The 18,506-nt window shown below is 36.2% G+C and overlaps 2 long non-coding RNA genes across 3 annotated transcripts in view; one reads left to right on the top strand and one right to left on the bottom strand.

Annotated features, from left to right (window-relative positions):
• LOC125320585 overlaps nt 1–7,391 on the bottom strand; it is a 46,218-nt gene extending 38,827 nt beyond the window's left edge. The window contains exons 1-2 of the long non-coding RNA XR_007201204.1: nt 7,328–7,391; nt 3,521–3,625 (exon numbers count right to left, since the gene is read on the bottom strand). This is a non-coding gene — a long non-coding RNA (uncharacterized LOC125320585). The remainder of the gene's footprint in view (nt 1–3,520; nt 3,626–7,327) is intronic.
• Nucleotides 5,106–16,883, top strand: LOC125320586. Of its 2 annotated transcripts, none has more exons than XR_007201206.1 (4): nt 5,106–5,362; nt 12,742–12,801; nt 13,384–13,475; nt 14,708–16,883. It is a non-coding gene; the product is annotated as an uncharacterized LOC125320586 (long non-coding RNA). The 2 variants fall into 2 exon arrangements; XR_007201205.1 differs by having other exon boundaries at nt 14,526–16,883.
• The last annotated feature ends 1,623 nt before the right edge of the window (nt 16,884–18,506 follow it).

Below are 18,506 nucleotides of genomic sequence, written 5' to 3'. Positions count from 1 at the left end.
ATTTAGACCACTGCAACCCAAAGCTCTAGAATATAGCAACAACAATTCTGCAGAATGTTTTTAAAGGTATCTTCAGAATGTGCATTTTAATTATACTCATTCATAGTGCTAGCGGAGTTAAAGACAGAAATTTACTGAAATGACACACGAACACCAATCATATGCTCATCAAGAATGTAATTCCTTGTGGATAATAAACATGTCTGAAATTGTACCTATGTTCATCATGTTGCAAATCAAAAGTGATCCACTGATCCAACAAAAAAGCCTTAAAGTATGGAACTTAAGAGAAAGGTGAGAAGAAAGCATATATACAAGAGAGTGTGTGTGTGTGTGTATGTTCAATTGTGAAAGCCACCACTGTAGGCTGACAGATCCCTTTCCAGTTAATATTTATCTTCCATCTGTATCTAGAATATAGTTAGTAATTCACATAAAAAACACAGTCATTTCTTGTCTTCCTTCAGACCACACAGAATGTGCAATTATGAATTAACATTTCAGTTTTAACTCAGATTTTAAGGTAGAAGGTCTAACAAATACAATATCTAATGTAATACAATACCTTATACATTTAAAAGGAATCCATCAGAAAAGGCCCAGCCCTGTAATATCCAAAGTTTTCTGAGAAGTGCTATTCTAAAAATTTGAGTTTAGTTTGATTGTAAATATCATCTTGAACTAACCATTTAAAGTACTACTACACCTTCAATTTCTAAAAACTATGCCTCCAACCTAATAATAATTTTCCAAGGTGCTAGACAGGTCCAGTGAATTTCCTTCCAAACTATTTTGTTTGAAAGCTGCAATTCAAGCCTTATACATTATGAGGCTGATGGAAGATAAATCTGGCGCTTTCACTGACATCTGTATGTCACACTCCAGTTAGCATTCCCTTCTGTCTGCATCTGCTCTGTAACAATCATTCATGGAAGCACAGGTTAGAAGTGGTTTAGATGAGCAACCTAGAATAGTTTATAATGTTAGAAAGCAGCTGTTCAAACAGAGCACTAAAAGATTGGCAGCTACATATAATTATGAAAGTTCTTTACTTATGCCATTAGATTTTAAGTATCATTTTGAAAAAGACAAATTCTCTTCCTCTTGGCAATGACCAGTAAATTAATAACACCAAGGGCACTGGAATGGCTTGTTTTTTTCAGATACATTAGCCTTGAAATATATACATATATATATATTCCATGACCATAAGAACACAAAACATTGTTTTTAAAATATCACTTCCAGTGATTAAAATGAATTGTTAGCTCCACTTAAAAAATGACATTAGACACACCATATAGAATGATTTGAATGGAAAAAGTGCATGGACTTACTCAGGTTATTGTTCAGTCACTGTAAGGGTTGGTTTGTACATGTTTGCCCAACATGTGCCCTCTGAATCTAAAGGAAAGTTGGTCACTGACTTTGACTGATCAATGACAGTACACTCAATCCTACAATCAGCAATCTTTGCAATTGCATGAAAATACAGAAACAAGTCTGCTAAACCTTTGAAACCGTCTGCATTGTCTCACATGTAATGCCATCCACATTCATTGCAAAATATAGAAAAAAAAGCAAAGTTTGCACGCTAACCAAGAGATCACTGCTTTTCCTTCTCTGCAGCCATTTATAGCCTTAGACTATCCAAAACATGTTAACATTATCACGATCCTGTCCCTCTGAGGACAGTTAGTGAGGTAGTGAATCATCTCTTAATAATAGACAGCTTTAGTTTTTTTGTGGGGTTGGAGAGGTAGTTGAGGGGGAAAATGTGGTGATTAGGAGGGGAAGGTTGTTAGAGAGTTTTGTGTTGCTCTTTCCTGGTCCTGGTACAAATATTTGAGCTGTGTAGAGAAGGTAGATATTTACAGGACAGGGTTCATTTATATAGAAGGCATGAACCAAAAGTCTCATAGTCCATTGTCCTGGAACATAGATCTCTTCCTATCCTATTAGTTCTTCAGTGTAAAAGCAAACCTTTGCAAGATGTCATCTTCCTGCTCCATTACATGCCTCCTACCATTTTACTTAAAAATCAACATGAAGGAAATTTTTATCAGATACTTTATCCAATCCTTGCATTTTCTACTGCAAGACAAATAGAAACACATGCCAGTTCTCAGCTTTAACAAGGCATTTTACTCCAAAAATTAATGTCAGAAGTTATGAATGGCTATAATATTGCATTTCCTTATTTTAGAGGGCTATAAGCAGTAACTTAAAGCTATCTTGAAGCATTAATCAACATAAAATTTTTGATTTAAAAAAACCTAGGTCCATCAATGCCCAATAAAACTTGTAACCAAAATCCCTCTCCCCAGCTGTGAACTTTCTTTATTCTCAGAGGAAGAACTCATGGTGTTTAAGTAGAGATTGATGTTACTCATTCATACCAGTGACTATGGGCAAGTCTCTCTCATTCATCCTTGAGGAGTAACCCAATTTAAAGGAGGAATCTCTGTGCACACACTGAGAAAGGTGTGTTAGAATTCCTTATGGTTAACAAGAGGGACTGAGCTTTTATTTGATACAGGAACTGACTGACAGTCAAATGTCTCCAGTCCAGCTGTGCCAGTTCAACAGCTTTAGATAAGTTATCAGCACTATCACTTGTTGATTCCTCTGTCAGGAACTTTGCTAGGTCTGCCACATCTTCACCTCACGCGTGTTTAACTTTGGGATTATCGACTCTGGCTGGTTTCAATACCTTCTCCATTGACCACTGGTAGCTTTGACAATAGGGTATTGTTTAAGTTGTTTCATGTGCACTCCAGCCACAGCATCCAGCTACAGTCCCTTCCACTTGAAACAGTCTATTCAATTCTAAATTTCTTACAAAGTCAGACTTACAGAGAAATTAAAAATCTATACAAAGCTGTGTCACAATGATGATGATGATGATAATAATAATAATAATTTATTTGAATGTGTCTTTTTTTTTTTTCTCCAAAAAACAGTTAATGGTCATGATCCACAGGTCTACAAGTATGCATGAAATGATGTTTGCGTGAACCTTTTAAGGGAAGAAGTTGTTAAATATTTATTAAACTGAATTACACATACTACACAAAATATTGGTGACATCAATCCTTGTATGAATTAAAATTTCAAGCCATTTATTTCACATTAGCAACCAGCTTTATGTGGCTTTCAGAGGAATGCCTGAATGGAGTACATTTCAGAAAACAAGCCTAGGGTTAAAAAGAGTTAGATCACCTCTTTATATTCCATATCAAAGGCAAAAGATTGACTAGAGTGTTCATTTAACTTTTTTCCTAACATTTCAAAGTTACCTGCTGACTTATTTCTGAATTAAACATGTATAGTAATAGAGGTTTAATTCTGCAATCCAAATCAAAATGAGTTTTGATAATGTTCTTAAAATACATTCATAAATTACAAATCAGATGTACCAAATATTTTGCAAATCCACAAAGAGCTAATGTCAGTTATAAACCACAGAAGTGAACAGAAATGAGGAAGAAATCTGATTACTCTCAGTGAGAACACTTACCTGAATAGTCACTCCCATTCATAAAGAAGGAAGCCTCAGACCTCACTCCAGATTTCATTAAGGTCTTCTGTGAATATTGCCCTTAACCGAAGCTTCACACACCATCTAATGTCAAAACACAACGTTCCCAAATTTGGTGACATGCTTTCACCTTGCATTAGATGACCTATCTGGGACTCAGGACTAAAGCATTAAACATTTCCTATCTTTCAGCTCTTAGTCGAGCAATTTAGTGTTCAATCTCCTAGGACAAAAGAAACCAAAACCAAACCACAACTCACTCTCTCCTCTCCCCTCCCCCCACACTGCCTCTCTCTCTCTCTCTTTCATTCCACTGCCTTTATCAGAACACTACATAGCAAAACCAAACCTGACAGTTTTTCTATTACAAGTCTTATATGAGAAGCTGTTCAGCACTGCTCTGAACAAATTTTGGCTTTGTGCAGTAAAGTTTCTCTTTACAGGTGATATAACCTGACTGAAGGCAGAAAGCCCTGCAGAGTTGATGTAAGCATTGCATATTATAAATCACAAAACATGAAATACTTGCTTCTGGTCACAACTAGGATGGCTTCAGGCCAGAAGCATAGAACCCCTGTCAAGAAAACCTGAAAGAATCAATTGTATCTTTGGTAAAAGTCTAGGGAAAGATTAATCCTAAACGCAATCCAGATTTTATTTGGTTTTTTGCTTTGTTTTTGTTTAAGACACAGTCCACAAATCAGAATGCAACAGCTGTGTGTTTCAACAGAAAGGAAAAAGCTAAAACTGAGCTTACAAGATGATGATTATTAGGAAATTAAGGAACTTAGGACTACTTGTGACATTCTAGTTCTCTGAATTAATTAGAATAATTTACAAGCAATCTCAGCTAAGGATTTCAGACTTCTAATATTTAAATAGGTCTTCATATGGGAGACCAAGTGTAATGAAAGCCCTGAAAGGAAGACAGCAACTTGAAACCAAATGATCAAAGACTTTGCGAGAAAATAGGGTTAAATATGGTGAAATATGTTTCCCAGCCCTGACATCCAGCAGAGAACCTCACTGGTGTCTGGATAAGCAGGGAAAAACCTTGTACACGGATGTTGCTATCTCCCCAGTAAAGTAATATTTGTAAGTGGAAGACATTGATAGAGATTACCAAAAAAAATGTTCTGGGGAAAGATGTAGTGGATTAGACAGAAAACACAGCACAGGCTTTGAAAACAAAAAGTCCACTCCTGTATTTACATTTTCCAAATACAATTGATGTATGTGGAACTAAACATAGACAATAAATTCTCATTCTCAGGACACATTTCAAGATATCACTTTAATTATTCCTATTAGTCCTGTTGTCCATTGATCTCCCATTTCTGCCTCCCTCAGCATATGAATGATACTTTCCATGTTTCCAGCAGTTTTACAAAGCAGGGGATTTTGTGCACCCTATCTGCAGGTGCAGCAAGGCCTTGGCAAGGGGGAAACCAATTGCCACTTTCAAAAGCAGCTACATTTTGTTGTTCATACTCATATCTCCACAGGGACACTTAACAATGTGTCCAGAGAGTGGTAACATGCTGCCAAGGAAACATGGTTCTTTTGTTTGCTAAAATGTATAAATAGTGTAAAGTTTTAAGAATCGGCGCACTAGCTTTGTAGAGTTACCACATAAAACCCATCTTTTTACCAATATGAAATAAAAAACCCCCTCAGTTCTATGTGTGAGACTAGTTGACTCCACACCAGGTGATTAATTCCACCCTTACAGATGAAAATAGCTCTTCAAGGTCTTGAGAAAAGCATAAGTTCTCATGAAAATTAAGTTAACTGCAGTTCAAGCATCTGACAACCAACCTGGTAAGTCTTATTGTTGCTAGTAGAGATGATTTTATGATATATTTTGTAACTTACAAACTTTTTCTCTCTCCCATGCATTTGTTTTTTTAAATTCAAGTAAGCCTTTTCACAGGTCTTAAGTTAAAAAAACCTCAAATAGTGCAATATACTGAAACCAGAATATAGTTACTAACCTCTAGTTCATCTTCAGCTCAATTCTATGGAGCTGACTTCATTTTCTTAAAGAACTCTACATTTTCCTATGTGCATTTAAAAAAATGCACAGATTAATTTTTGACATGCTAAATACTATTAAGTCTGTGCTGAATCTTAGGCATTAGTGTTGTTTGTCTCATACTTCCACTTCTGTTGTAGCCCACAGTAGTTTTTGATGGTAGCTCAAATAAAAGGGCACTGTGTAAAGAATATAATGTATTTTTATTGTCCTTAATATATGGATACATATTGCAGGTTTATTCTTGCCACAAGTGGAGTTGATCTTGATCTGATTCAGTGTTCCTTTTTTCTGTGTATATCCTTCCTAGAGAAATGGTTCTAAAGAGTAGGGGATGTATGAAAACAGAACAATTGGGGTTCCTCACCATGCATTTCAAACAGTATTGTCAACATGACTACAAATATATAGAGAAAAGAGACATATGAAAAAATGAAAGGCTAATTTATTAAACTCTCAACAGTCAAAACCTGCATAAAAAGATACTGGCATCATCTGCTCTGATATAATGACTAAACATTGATTTGATCTTAAAACCTGATTTATTACAAGCATAGTATTTTAAGCATTTATCCACCTGCAGTATTTAATACATCTTGGTTTAATGTTCTGTCTAAAACATGAATTCCTAAGAAGTTACTTTTGTAGTCCTTATTCCCATAAACTTCCAATTGAAAATAATGGAAATATAGTCACACAAACTGAAAATCTGCAACACTTTGGACCTATCTCACAGTCAGCATCCACTGAATTCAGTTAGTGCTAACTCAAGTGTGTAAAGCCCAGTTATGCAAATGCTACCTGAACAGGCTGTCTGCAATGTAAGATTTATTCTTTGGATTTGATCCTTTAAGAACCCAAGTTCCTTTTACATGATGCCTGCATGTGTGGAATTACAAATTCTTCTCTTATAAAACTCAGATAGTTAATAGTAAATCAAATAATAAACATACAACAGTTTTTTCTTCTTTTACCCACAGGTATTTTGAAAGAGAAAGTGTAGAAGCTCTCTTGGTTTTTTTTTTTCATTCCATAGAAAAAGAATCATTAAACATATTTATAAACATATGTTTCTGTCCAATGACTTTTATTTATTCTAAATAGAAGGGTATCATATCAATCCTGAGGAAAAATATTAGTATTATGAAACAACATAACTGTGCATACTGCATGTCAAATAAAAATCTAATGTTTCAGTCTCAGATCAAAATTTGCCTTACCCTGAATCACAGGTTCTAACTAATCTTGTAAAACTATGTGCTTAGTGGTTATCATTATGCTACACTATTCAGGCCTAAATGAATATTTTAGAAGTTATTTTTCATTTTTCTCTACCATAATAGTGTCAAAGGACTGTTCTCTTTACATGTCACTCTTCTTTTTCTTAAACTAAAGGACAATAAAAAAATTACATCCTCAACTGTATCTTTATTCAATTATTTCATATCAAACTTTATGGTAAAAGGGAACTTGTGAGAGAAGGAATTTTTTAATATAAAAAATATAAAATCTATCCACGGTTATTAATATAAAGAGAAACCTGTAGAATCACTGCACATAAAAGAAAAAAGGCACAAAAAACAAACATACCAAAAAAAAAGTAAACAAGAGACAACCCCTCACATAACTTAGAATTTCTGAAATTCTACAGATATTTCATTAATATAAATGAATTTATACATTAATATAAAATAATAAAAATTAATAATTTTTTTAAAAATGCAGTTGTGTCAGAAGAGTACATATTTTACCTTTGTTGTGATTTAAGGCCAGCTGGCAACTAAGCCACTAGCACATTTTCCTCCTCCTTCCCCAAGGGATTGGTGAGGAGAATCAAAGAAGAAACTTTTAAGTTAAGAACAGTTTAATAATTGAAACAAAGTGAAATCATTGTCATTTATACAACCCAAAGAAAAAACAGAGATGCACAATAAAATTGCTTACCACCTGCTGACCAAGGCCAATTCCCATCCTTGAATCCTGATCAAAGTCCTCCCCATTCTGTGTAAATAAGTAACTATTATTAAAAGTATTATTTAATAAATAAATAATAATCTGGTTAACTCCCCCAGTTTATATGCTGGGCATGACATTCTCTAGTGTGGAATATCTCTCTGGCCTATTCAGGTCACCTGTTCCAGCCTTTCCTGCTCCCAGCATTTTTTGTGTACTTTCTCATGGCAAAGCAGGAGAGACTGAAAAAGTCCTTGACATATGTAGTGGTTTGGTCCAAAATACTCATTACTGTTTACCTTCTGTGAGATAAGAATTAGGAGAAAAGCAAAGCAGGCACAAAACTTGAAAGAATATAAAGAAGTTTATTAATAGACCTAAAAGAAGGGGGGGGAGGGAATCATACCACACCTCCAGAACACTTCTCCTCCCCCCACCTTTCTCCCTTCTCCCGCTGACAGTGTAAAAAGACAACCCTTGAGATGTTCAGTCAGTTTACCACTTCCATAATAACCTTGTTCAGTTCATTTAGGAAGAGGAGTCTCTCTTGCTCATACTATGGAGACATTATAACAATGAGAAAGGCGCTGGGGTTGGTTCTCTGCTCGCATCATGTGGGAGTCCCCCTCCCATGACTTGCAGCTTTTCCCACAACTGCTTTCGAGGGTCCAATCTTGAGCTACTGGGGTATATTTTTAAGGTTGAGCCGTTCAGAAATAAAAGTTCTCTTCACCCATCTCCGGGAGCATTTTCATCTCTGAGAATAGAGGCCCTCCCCCTTCCCTGGGAGAAAAAGGGTCCTCATCATCTCTAGGACTATCTCTGGGAGCATCTCAAGGAACTGAGGTCTTCTCCTTCCAATTTGGAGCAAGAGTCCTCATCGCTTCCATTTCTCCCTGTTCAAACTTCTCATCAAATTACAGCTGCTTCAGCATTTGCTTATTTTAGCATAGGTGCTTTAGCTCACAAGTAAAGTCTGAACGCTCCACCCCCCATGCTTTCATGAAATTACAACGGGTTCTCTGATATTATCATAGCTTTACAACAGATTTTCAGCTTTAAGCATCTCCTCTTTCTTCTCCCTCAGGTTTTCAGCTCTTCACAGCACTAAAAGGGTTAATCTCATCTAGGCCTTGCAGCTGGAATTTTGCTTATCGCTGTTGGTCACATGATCTTTGCCGGGCAGCGGGGCAGCTTCAGCTGAATTCCTTGGCTGCACTGGAGAGGGGGAAGCCGGGCCGCTCCGTCTGCACATTACAGTGCTGTGGGGGGCCGCAGGTGGAACAGGGCCGCACAGCTCCAGGATGGCCGTGGCCCGGCCCAGCCCTGGCCTGGGCCCGCCGGGCCCTGTACAGGCCCTGCAGTTACCTGTCCCAGCACCGGAAACAAGACAGAGGTCCCCCGGGCTTTGTCCATTCTTAAATGTGGACCACAGAGGCAGTGAAAATTTTAAGTGGCTTAAAAAATTGTCCATATTCAAACTAGCCAGCTGATAGGTTCTGTCAAGTCACAGAGGAAGCTGTAAGCACTTCTTTGCAAGAACATCACTTCCAGGATTGCTAACCCATGACAACTTAGAATAAACGCTACTTAGGAACAACTGAGACATCAGTGTGTTATCAACACTATGCTCATACCCAATGCAAAACCAGCATTGGATCAGGTACTGAGAAGAAATTAACTCTATCCCAGTTGAAACCAGGGCAACTTTAATCCATTACTTGTATAACTTAGCCTACTACAAATCCCAGATGTTGTGCATCAAAACTGGTGCTTTCTTCCCCCTTTATTTTTTTAGGTGAAACAGAGTGCACCATTTAAATTAAAAGCTAACAGGAATAACAGTTTATTCTTAGTGTGGTTTAACACTGTCATGCTGATAGCAAGATATCTGACAGTGACTTTGACCACCAGATTCTCAGCCTTTGTAAACCTCCCAGTTTCCAATGATTCAAACAGGATTAAGAGTTATCTCAAACAGAAAGGAAGAAAATGGTAATCTTTCTCTCACATTATTTCTCCTGGCTATGGGGAATATACCACCGGTGGAAAAGTGTTCCATTAATCCTGTCCTGCTAGCTTCTGGGACAAGCTGTTGGATGGTTTCAGGCAATGTTTTCTTGTAGGCTACTGTTTTCTGGTGGTTTCAGGAGTGTGAAAACAGCCACTTAACAGGGCTGCTCTTACAGAAAAGGCAAAGCAGAGTTATCTTTCAAAAGGAAATATCAGATATGCAAACTGACTGACACAAGTTTCTAATGAAATGGTTAAAATGAGAGGGAAACACACATCCAGAAAGTACCTGTTTACACCCATAAGCATCAAAACATTGTTGTATCCTCTTTCTGAAAAGTTACAGAACTGTATTTTTCTTCTTTTCAAAGGATGTTAAAATATTGTGTTCTTTAATTTGTGTATCTTGTAGATACATTTCTTCTGCTTTCCCAGAGTATTTAGGAAGTTGCAGAATCATTTGAAAAGGTAAAGGTTTGTCTCCTTTCTAAAGATGCATTATTTTAGAAACCAGTTATGACACTTTCTCTTCCTTTGATCTGATGAGGTTAATTTGGATGTAGTTCAAGCATGTCTGAGCATCTGTCTTTCAATTCATCTTGTTTTGGATGCAAATTGGACACTTAAGAAGGTTTTGCCTTTGACTCAGTTTATCTGAGAGCAAACATTGGATCCTCAGATCTTTGTAAATGTATTTGTGAACCATACTAATGTTTAATTAAATATTTTTATTAGTATCTTTACCCTGATCTGAACCATTTACATTCTGTTTTACCTAAATATTTTACCTGCACAATTAGCAAATGTCAGTAAACTGAAAATCATTAAATAGTTAAGGACTTCCTGGACTCTCAGTCTTAGTCTTAAGTAATTGATGACATAGTCTCTAGTTTTAGTTAGATGAAATTAAAGAAATCCACTTTCTATGGCTAAATTCTGCCAATCAGTTACAGTATTGGCACTGGGATTAGTGCTTGGACTCAACCTTTAATACCAGCTTTTAACAAAATGCTACCTGAAGTGTCCACCTATCCACAAATCATCTGGCTCCTACAGGTAACCCTCAGCTAGGATTCCTGCATTTTATGTGACAATCTGAGTTAACTGCTGTTAGGACTTGATTTTTAATTGCTATGCATTTATTTATGTTCTCTGCAAAACCCTTGCAAGTTAAGATAAAAATAGCACTGCCATAAGGATTGTTAACATGAAGGTCATAGTAAGCCTGTTTTCTGGATGGGAAGATTGAAGATTTTTTTTCTTTGTCTCTGTTCAACTGTAGATAACAGTACTGCAAAACTTAGAGTCACTGCAGTAAGATCTCTCTTATGGGTCAGGGTAGGGTGCTGCTGGTCAGGTCAGGCTCCATGGTGGGTGTTTTGCATGGGAATCACTTGCCTCTCTCTAGTACACTTTTGTAATTAGTATTGTTGCTCTTACTGTTCATTTTCTTACCTTATTGCTGTTTCCAGTAAATTGTTCATATCTCAACCCATGATCCTCACCTTTCGGGCCTCCAGTTCTCACTCAACTTGCCGCAAAGGGGAGGGAGAGGGAAGAAGGAGTGTGTGAGTGAGTGGTGCTTGGTTTGGAGGATTTTGGTGGAAGCAATAAATTCAGAATACCATTTTAAACCACAGTGGGCTGTTACAGAGAAGTCAGCACAACTGTGAAGCAAAAGAGAAAACTGATAGCATACAGCTAAATAAAGACTAATGTTTAAGGCAGATGTTTATTCAAGAAGCACCTATCAGCCTTTCCCTGAATGGTGACCACTAATTGAATTAATAATAAATGGGACACTTTAATCCATTTCAGCTACTAGGACCTGGTAAGAAAGGACATTTTTTTCTGTCTTAAACAATACACACAGAAAACATTTCCTTCATATCATTTAAAGCTTTAAAAAAGAATCACCCAGTTCAACACATGCAACTAAGCAAGTTACCTGGGCTTCACAGGGATGACTGATGCAACAACAGAATTAATAGATAAACAATACAAAACCAACTGTGGTTATGTAAATGTAAAATGGGAATTTGTACATGCCTTGAATCAGCTTTGATTTAGTTATCCCAATTGATTATTTGCTGAATCCTATTAGGAGAGGCATATAAATGAGAAGTGAAATTTGGCAATTTATTCAAAGTCTGCTGGAAACTAAAGTGAATGAATATACAAAACATAGGAACTCACTAAGCATTTTAGCCTCAGTCACATGCTGAAAACCAGGTCTAAGTTTGTCCCACCTTAAATTTTTCTGTACCACCAAAGTGCTTGTAATTGCTACTGAGTTGCATATTTTATTGTATTGAAAAACATTTCTACTTTAATTCAAATTGCCTTATGTGGTTTTCTTTCTAGAAATACAGGGACAAGACTGAAAGAAGCAGTGTCAGTGTTTCAAATGGAACATATTTCTCTTTATACTCTTCACAGAATATAAGGTCCAAACTCTACACCCTCATGAGGATCCTCTCCCAGTGCCACAACTTTTAGTCAGCTACACTTTGCTCTTCGACTTCCGACTTAGGCTGACTTTTCTGTAGTACACTGGGTGGGGGGCATAAACATCTCAAAGGTATGTGAAGCCCCATTTCCTTCCAAAATAGTTTAAAAGGTGCAGCTGAGGTGTCAACATGACATGCAAGTCTTGAATGGCAGCAGCAGTGTGACATTATGATGAGGCACGAGCAGGTCCATAAAAAGTGTGCTGTCCTAAAATGCTGACAAGAGGTCTGAACAGAGCTTTACTCTCAGCAAAGCAGATTCACAACAGTTAATGCAGTGAAAAGAATACACATCTCAGCCATTCAGAATATTACTGAGGTATGTTTTTTCAGCCCCTCCTTCTTTAAAGCTCATCTCAGAATACTTAGACCTTCATTTTACTTCTACTGCAAACTGGATCATTTGAGCCATTTTTATTTGCACATCTGTGTAAAGGACAATAAAGTTTTTCTCAGTCATCGTATGTCAAATAAGATGAGGGTAAACACTCATAATTGGACAAATTTGTATGAATAACCTGACCTGTATTTTCTGCAACATGGAAGCTGCAAGTCAGCTGTGTGCCAGTGACAGACTAAGGGACATAAATGCAGCACACACAGAACAAATTAATCCTGTTCAAAATTTTATTAAAGTTCTAAGGAAAAGCAAAAATCATAAATTGAAAAGCAGTTTTTTCTTATTTCAGATGCTTGTGCCTAGTGTAACTAATCAGTGTGTGAATCATCACATACAGATGAACTGTGAGGTGAGAAATTAATGTTACTTCATTTAATCCAAATAATGGAATATTACATTGTGGAACTCTGAAATAATTGTGGATGTGAAGAAAGGAGACAATAACTTGGTTTTCAAATTATGGCCATCAGTGAAACTTATGTTACATGGAATGAAAGAAATGCTGTGTGAAAGAAATTATTAAGCTTTAGAACCTCATATATTAAAGTCTCTCTGCTGCAACATAAAAGATATGGTATTAAGTAAGCCCCATATAGTGTAATTGAATGTGTTCAAAGAAAAGGTAAAAATATTGATAAAAATACTGAAGTGGGAATAAAGACAGAATGTAAAAACTTTCTGTAAAATTGGATTGTATGAAAGAATTTTAACTTTAAAAGAGGAGAAAAATGACAAAAATTAATTGTAAAATAGAGATATGTATTAAAAATCACACTAAAGCACTCCTGGAAAGAATACATGACAATCAATAATTACACATTCTATTCACTCAAAGACGGGAGAAATTCAATTAATGTTTAGTCTCATTAAGAAGGTTTAAAATCAGGTTTTGTTTCTTTTTGTATTAAAGAGTTTTCATGTAATTCTACAGGAGAAGATTTAATAAATACTCTCTGCATGGATATTAGAGGATTTTACTGGTTGCTAAGCTACTGCAAAACCTTTTTTAAAATTATTCTGTGGGTAAGTATTTGTTGGAATAATGTGCAATGCAATATTACATTTGCTATGAATGCACAGACATGGAAAGTATTTATGAAGTCTGTGCAAGACTGTTCAAATTTTTGAGCCCAAGAATATTAATTTGTTCAGGCTACACATGGGAGAAGAGTTCCAGCAGATCATACTTCTCAAGAGTGAAGCAGATGCTGGCCTTAAGCAAATTAATGTAATAGATAAACACTCAGAATTGATTTTCATCTTGTAAGTCTGTTCTCAAGTCTTTTTTTCAATCTGTGGCAAACAGGGTGGGGAAATGACCTAGTGGAATGGTGTACAACTGATAGTAAAGTGAGCTATCACCCTTTAATCAGCTCTCTACACAGGTAACAACACTGATGTTAAGGCCCATTGCAGTTAAATTGTGAAAAGTAACAAGTGCTTTAGACAAAAATATTAACAAAAAGAACCTTAACATCCAACAAATCAAAACCCGCAGTTAGTGCTTCTGCTATCTGGCAGGTTTATAGTTTCTTCAAATGAATAAGCAAAGACAGGTCAATTATTTAAGTACATTTCTTATACTTCCAGTGAAAACTAGGAGACCATTTTCAGGAAGTCCTTTTCTCATCAACAGCCTGAATTTTATTATATTTTTAAAATTTTGATTCCTCATTATCAAAGTATCTGGCGCTTCTTAAAATCCATACATCCCCAGAATACTCATATGAGACAGGATACTGTGGTCATCACTCCTTGTAGCACAAAAAAAGTGCTTATCAAGTTAGTTGGGACTAGGTTTGGATCCTTGGTATTCGTTCACCTTTTTTTTTATAGGAATAGAAGCCAGATATAAAAGGAAATGTTTCCTGTTAAACTTTTTTAATTTCCTTTTTTGCTTTTTTCCCCCTCCCTCCTCTCCTGCCCCCATCTTGCCTCACCCAGCCCCTCCGCAGTTATCCATAGACAGTTTTAAAAACAGCTGGATGCATATAAATTTATTGACATATATTAGGGAACTGCACAGTCCTCTGCACTTTTCTGCTGCTGGACTAAGGTTACCTTATCCTGCAGATCAGACATTTGCTGCAGGATGTGACCTGGTAGCATCACAATCAAGGTACAGCATGTGGCTCTCTGCTGGAAACATATCTAGAGAGAGAGACCAGGTGCCCAGTTTCTCCAACAGCCCTGCTTCAGTGTGACTGTAAGAAGGAAGGTAATGCCATCCCATTCTCATCCTTGTTCACATGTAGGTATGCATGAGTGGGCAGCTCTGATTTCCAACAAGGAATGAAACTTTAAGCTGTGTTCTGATCTCAGGGATGTAAGGAGACACTTCTAAACCTGTCAAAACTTTGTGATTTACTTCAAGTTATTCTACATTTTCATGAACAAGAAGTAAGACATTTCTTTTGTTGTTGCTGTTGCTGTTCTGAATGTATATGATGCAATTTCCCATTTCTTGTTTTGTAGCACAAGTTCTGAAAACACTCTTTTCTTATGAAACATATTTTATTGCCCTTATAAGTTTATAGCTCCTCAGTGCTGCTTTTTACAAGAACAGAAGATGTCTGAGACCAAGAAAAACAAAATGGAATTTCTGGAAGAAAAATTTACATCCACAGCTTTTTCAAACTTTGAGACCCAAGTGTCTGCACCTTCCTAAACTTTCTAAAGGTTTATTTGGTTTAATTATATACATTTATTTTCTGTACTTTGTAAATCACTGTTGCTTTTGAATCTTATATTATGTCTGTTCAGGATAAGCTGAAGCATCCCTTTTCTGTGCTCAGTGAACAATGTGTTTTACAGCATTAGTAAATTAAAGTTACCGATTCCTTCAAATCAAAGTTGCATAAATGTTTGAATTCACAATGCCTTACTACATTATAAAGCTTTTCAGATTAGACTATAAGTAAGTGTAAATTCTTAAGACTGTTCTTGCCCAAACCTGTTGGTACTGCATGATTACATTCAGACTTAGTGTAGGTAATTGTGTCTGTGAGTCTGCTCTAATTTCTAGTAAATTTATACACAACAACAAAGGCAACCTTTCCTGTCATACCAGGTGCAGAGGGATACATTAAGACTAACAAAGCAGGAAGGGGTCTCGAATTGAAGCAGTTTTTAAAATGACAGCTTAATGAAAGCAGTGTGAAAATACTATCAGTTGGATGGAAAACATCTGTCCTCAACTATTCCTGAATGATGGAATGTTATGAGATACTTAAAGAATTTTTTACCAGGCTATGTCTCTATCAACCATAGTTCAGGCATGACTTGCCCCCTTTAATATCATAGCAGTGACACTCCACAAAACCTTTCAAATGATGTGTAGATCCTGTAGTGGTCCTTCTGCACTAAAGGAATCCTTCAGAAATGTTGCATGCCATGATTCATGGATGCATAATTAAGTTAAAACTTACATTTTTGTTCTAAATAAAAATCTGAGAGTGTAAAATAGCTAATGAGACTTATGATATGCTATTCAGACAATATGAAAATGAGAACCTTAATAAATGGCATTATATAAATTTACTACATTACCTGTCATTTTATCTCAATCCATAAACACTAACTATAAACTGTGATGAAAGTCATCCTTACAGATTTCCTCAATTTGCTGATGTTTATTTAATGGTTTCAAGCAATATTGCTAATTGATCATTTTCCATTTCTGCCCAGTATTTTATATTCCACCTAGCATTTTCAGAACAGTATGACACATCCAAATTGTGCCTTCATTGTAACACAAAACCATCCTTGATTGACAGCAGCAGCAAGTTTGTCACAAATTCACGTTCGTTTTTCACAGTGTGATATACTGACATGTCTTACTAGCAGCATACAAAAATCATTTACAATTCTAGCTGAGCCATTCATGCTGCTGCGGTCAAGGGTATGCCATTACTTTACGTTTAAAATCCACTGATATAACTCAACAGTGCAAATTTGCTTCAGGCAGGTGGCACAGAGGTTCTCAGATTTTTTTTTTTTCTCCAGAATAGGAAACTAATTGGTCATTTGTTTTATGTTCCAAAAGGGAAAGAAAAAACTCAAGGAAGAAATTTGCAACAATTTGAAAGTAGCTCTGATAAGTACCCTTAAAAATGTACCTGGGCAGGTGATCAGCCCATGATTTATAGACAAAACACTGGGGACAGGGTACCAATTAAATGAGAACAGCCACTGGAGACATTTTTCTGCAAAACTGCTTGAATCTCAATACTTATTAGATAATGTCACTTCATTCATTATATACCACACCTTATACATTTTTACATATATGTTTTTAAATTTGCTTCCCTGGGATTAGTGTTCATCAGAGTTGTGCTTTGAGAAATACTGGCAAGTGAATTTTAGTCCTGACACTGCCATTGCTGGCAGGTTGCTTTCTCTCTTTCTGTGTGTGGGTTTGTTTGTTTGTTCCTGGTTTTGTTTTTATTTTGTTGTTGTAGTTTTTGTATAAGTTTTGTTTGTTTGGGGGGTTTGTCTTGTTGTCTAGGGAGGTGGGTTTTTTAAAATTTTTTTTTTTTGGACCTGTTTACCTTGTCTGTCTTACTCCCTGTATACTCTCTCCCCTATCCCTGTCTGTCTTGCGGGAACAGCAGTAACAAGGAGTTGGCCACCAGCTGAGGTCAGACCACCATGCTTACAGTCAGATAGATATACATATGGCTTTGCTTGACTAGGTAAAATACACATGTATACCTAAAAATCTGAATATTATTTAAACCTCAGTGTTAAAATCTGTTATGAGTCCCAGTGTGCTTGTTATTTTTGTCAAAGTAAAGTTCTGGTTCAAAGAACTATAGGCTCCCTCTTTTGAATTTGATGTAGTTTTTATATTCGCCCAGCCAAAAGGCAAATTTTAAGATCCATTGAGAGCATTTGTGAAGCCATAAAATGTTGCTATCTCAGCACTTCATTTTCAACCCATTGAGGAAATATGAATGTTTACAGCTGAGGTGTGATTTCAAGCCCTAGCATTAAAAAAACTGTGTGAAATCTTGAGGTCACTGAAATCAGTGATCAGCTGCCTCCACAAAAGCATAATTTTTATTTCTGCAACTTTACAGAGATTTGCGATCTGCTTAATATTAAAGAATGACAAAAACATTGCAAAGTGTCCAAGGAAGATAGGTCACAGTTTCAGTTCAGTTACAGATTAGTTTAAGAGCCAGTGCTAATACTGCTAATACCAGTGGGGAAAAACTTTCACCATATACAAGTGAAATCACTGAGGAATGCAGAAAGCCATTAAACAAACGAGAACATTTCCTTACATTACTGATGTATAGGAGCCATACACAGAAACTATCACATGGAGTTGGGACAATCAACTGTTATGACAGAGGATGAACATAGTTCAAAAGAAATAAGTAAAAAAAAAGTTTCTTCAAAGTCAGATATAAAGAAATGAAGGCAGAAAAGTACACAGGTGAATATTATGCACTTATATACACACAAAACTGAAATATAAAAATAGAGTAAATCCCTAATGAACATTTCCTGGAAGGCATAGTTATTGGCTTATATTTGTAGAAAAATCGTTTTCTTTTACATTAGTAGTGAACTACATCCACAATGGAAAGAAGGAAAAAAACACACACAAAAAAATACTTATTTTTGATTTGAAGAAAGACCTGTAAATATGTTGCACATTGTTACACCCTGGACACTTAATGTATGGGCTAAACCAAGGTTCTTTTGCTTTGGGTAGACGCAAAGAAGAAATACCAACCAGATTTTCTCAAGAGCTAAACATCACACAAAAGTTTTCTAGCAAAAATATAGCAAATTAAGAAAACTTTAGCAAAGGACTAAATACAACACCAAATTCAATATAAAGCACTTATTTTAACATTACTTAGCATTAATTTAGCATTTACTTAGCCCATTCAACTTAGAAGCCCTTAAACCCATAAAATACTAAGTTACTCAAAAATGTTCAATGAAAAAGAGAATTAGGAGAAGAGAGAGAAAGACAGAAAAGGTACAGAAAAACACACACACGGCTACCAACTCCTAGGGTTCCAGCATGAGTTAGAA

Source organism: Corvus hawaiiensis, chromosome Z, assembly GCF_020740725.1.
Source record: "Corvus hawaiiensis isolate bCorHaw1 chromosome Z, bCorHaw1.pri.cur, whole genome shotgun sequence".
NCBI classification, from domain to species: Eukaryota; Metazoa; Chordata; class Aves; order Passeriformes; family Corvidae; genus Corvus; species Corvus hawaiiensis.
This window is presented reverse-complemented; position numbering and strand designations above follow the sequence as displayed.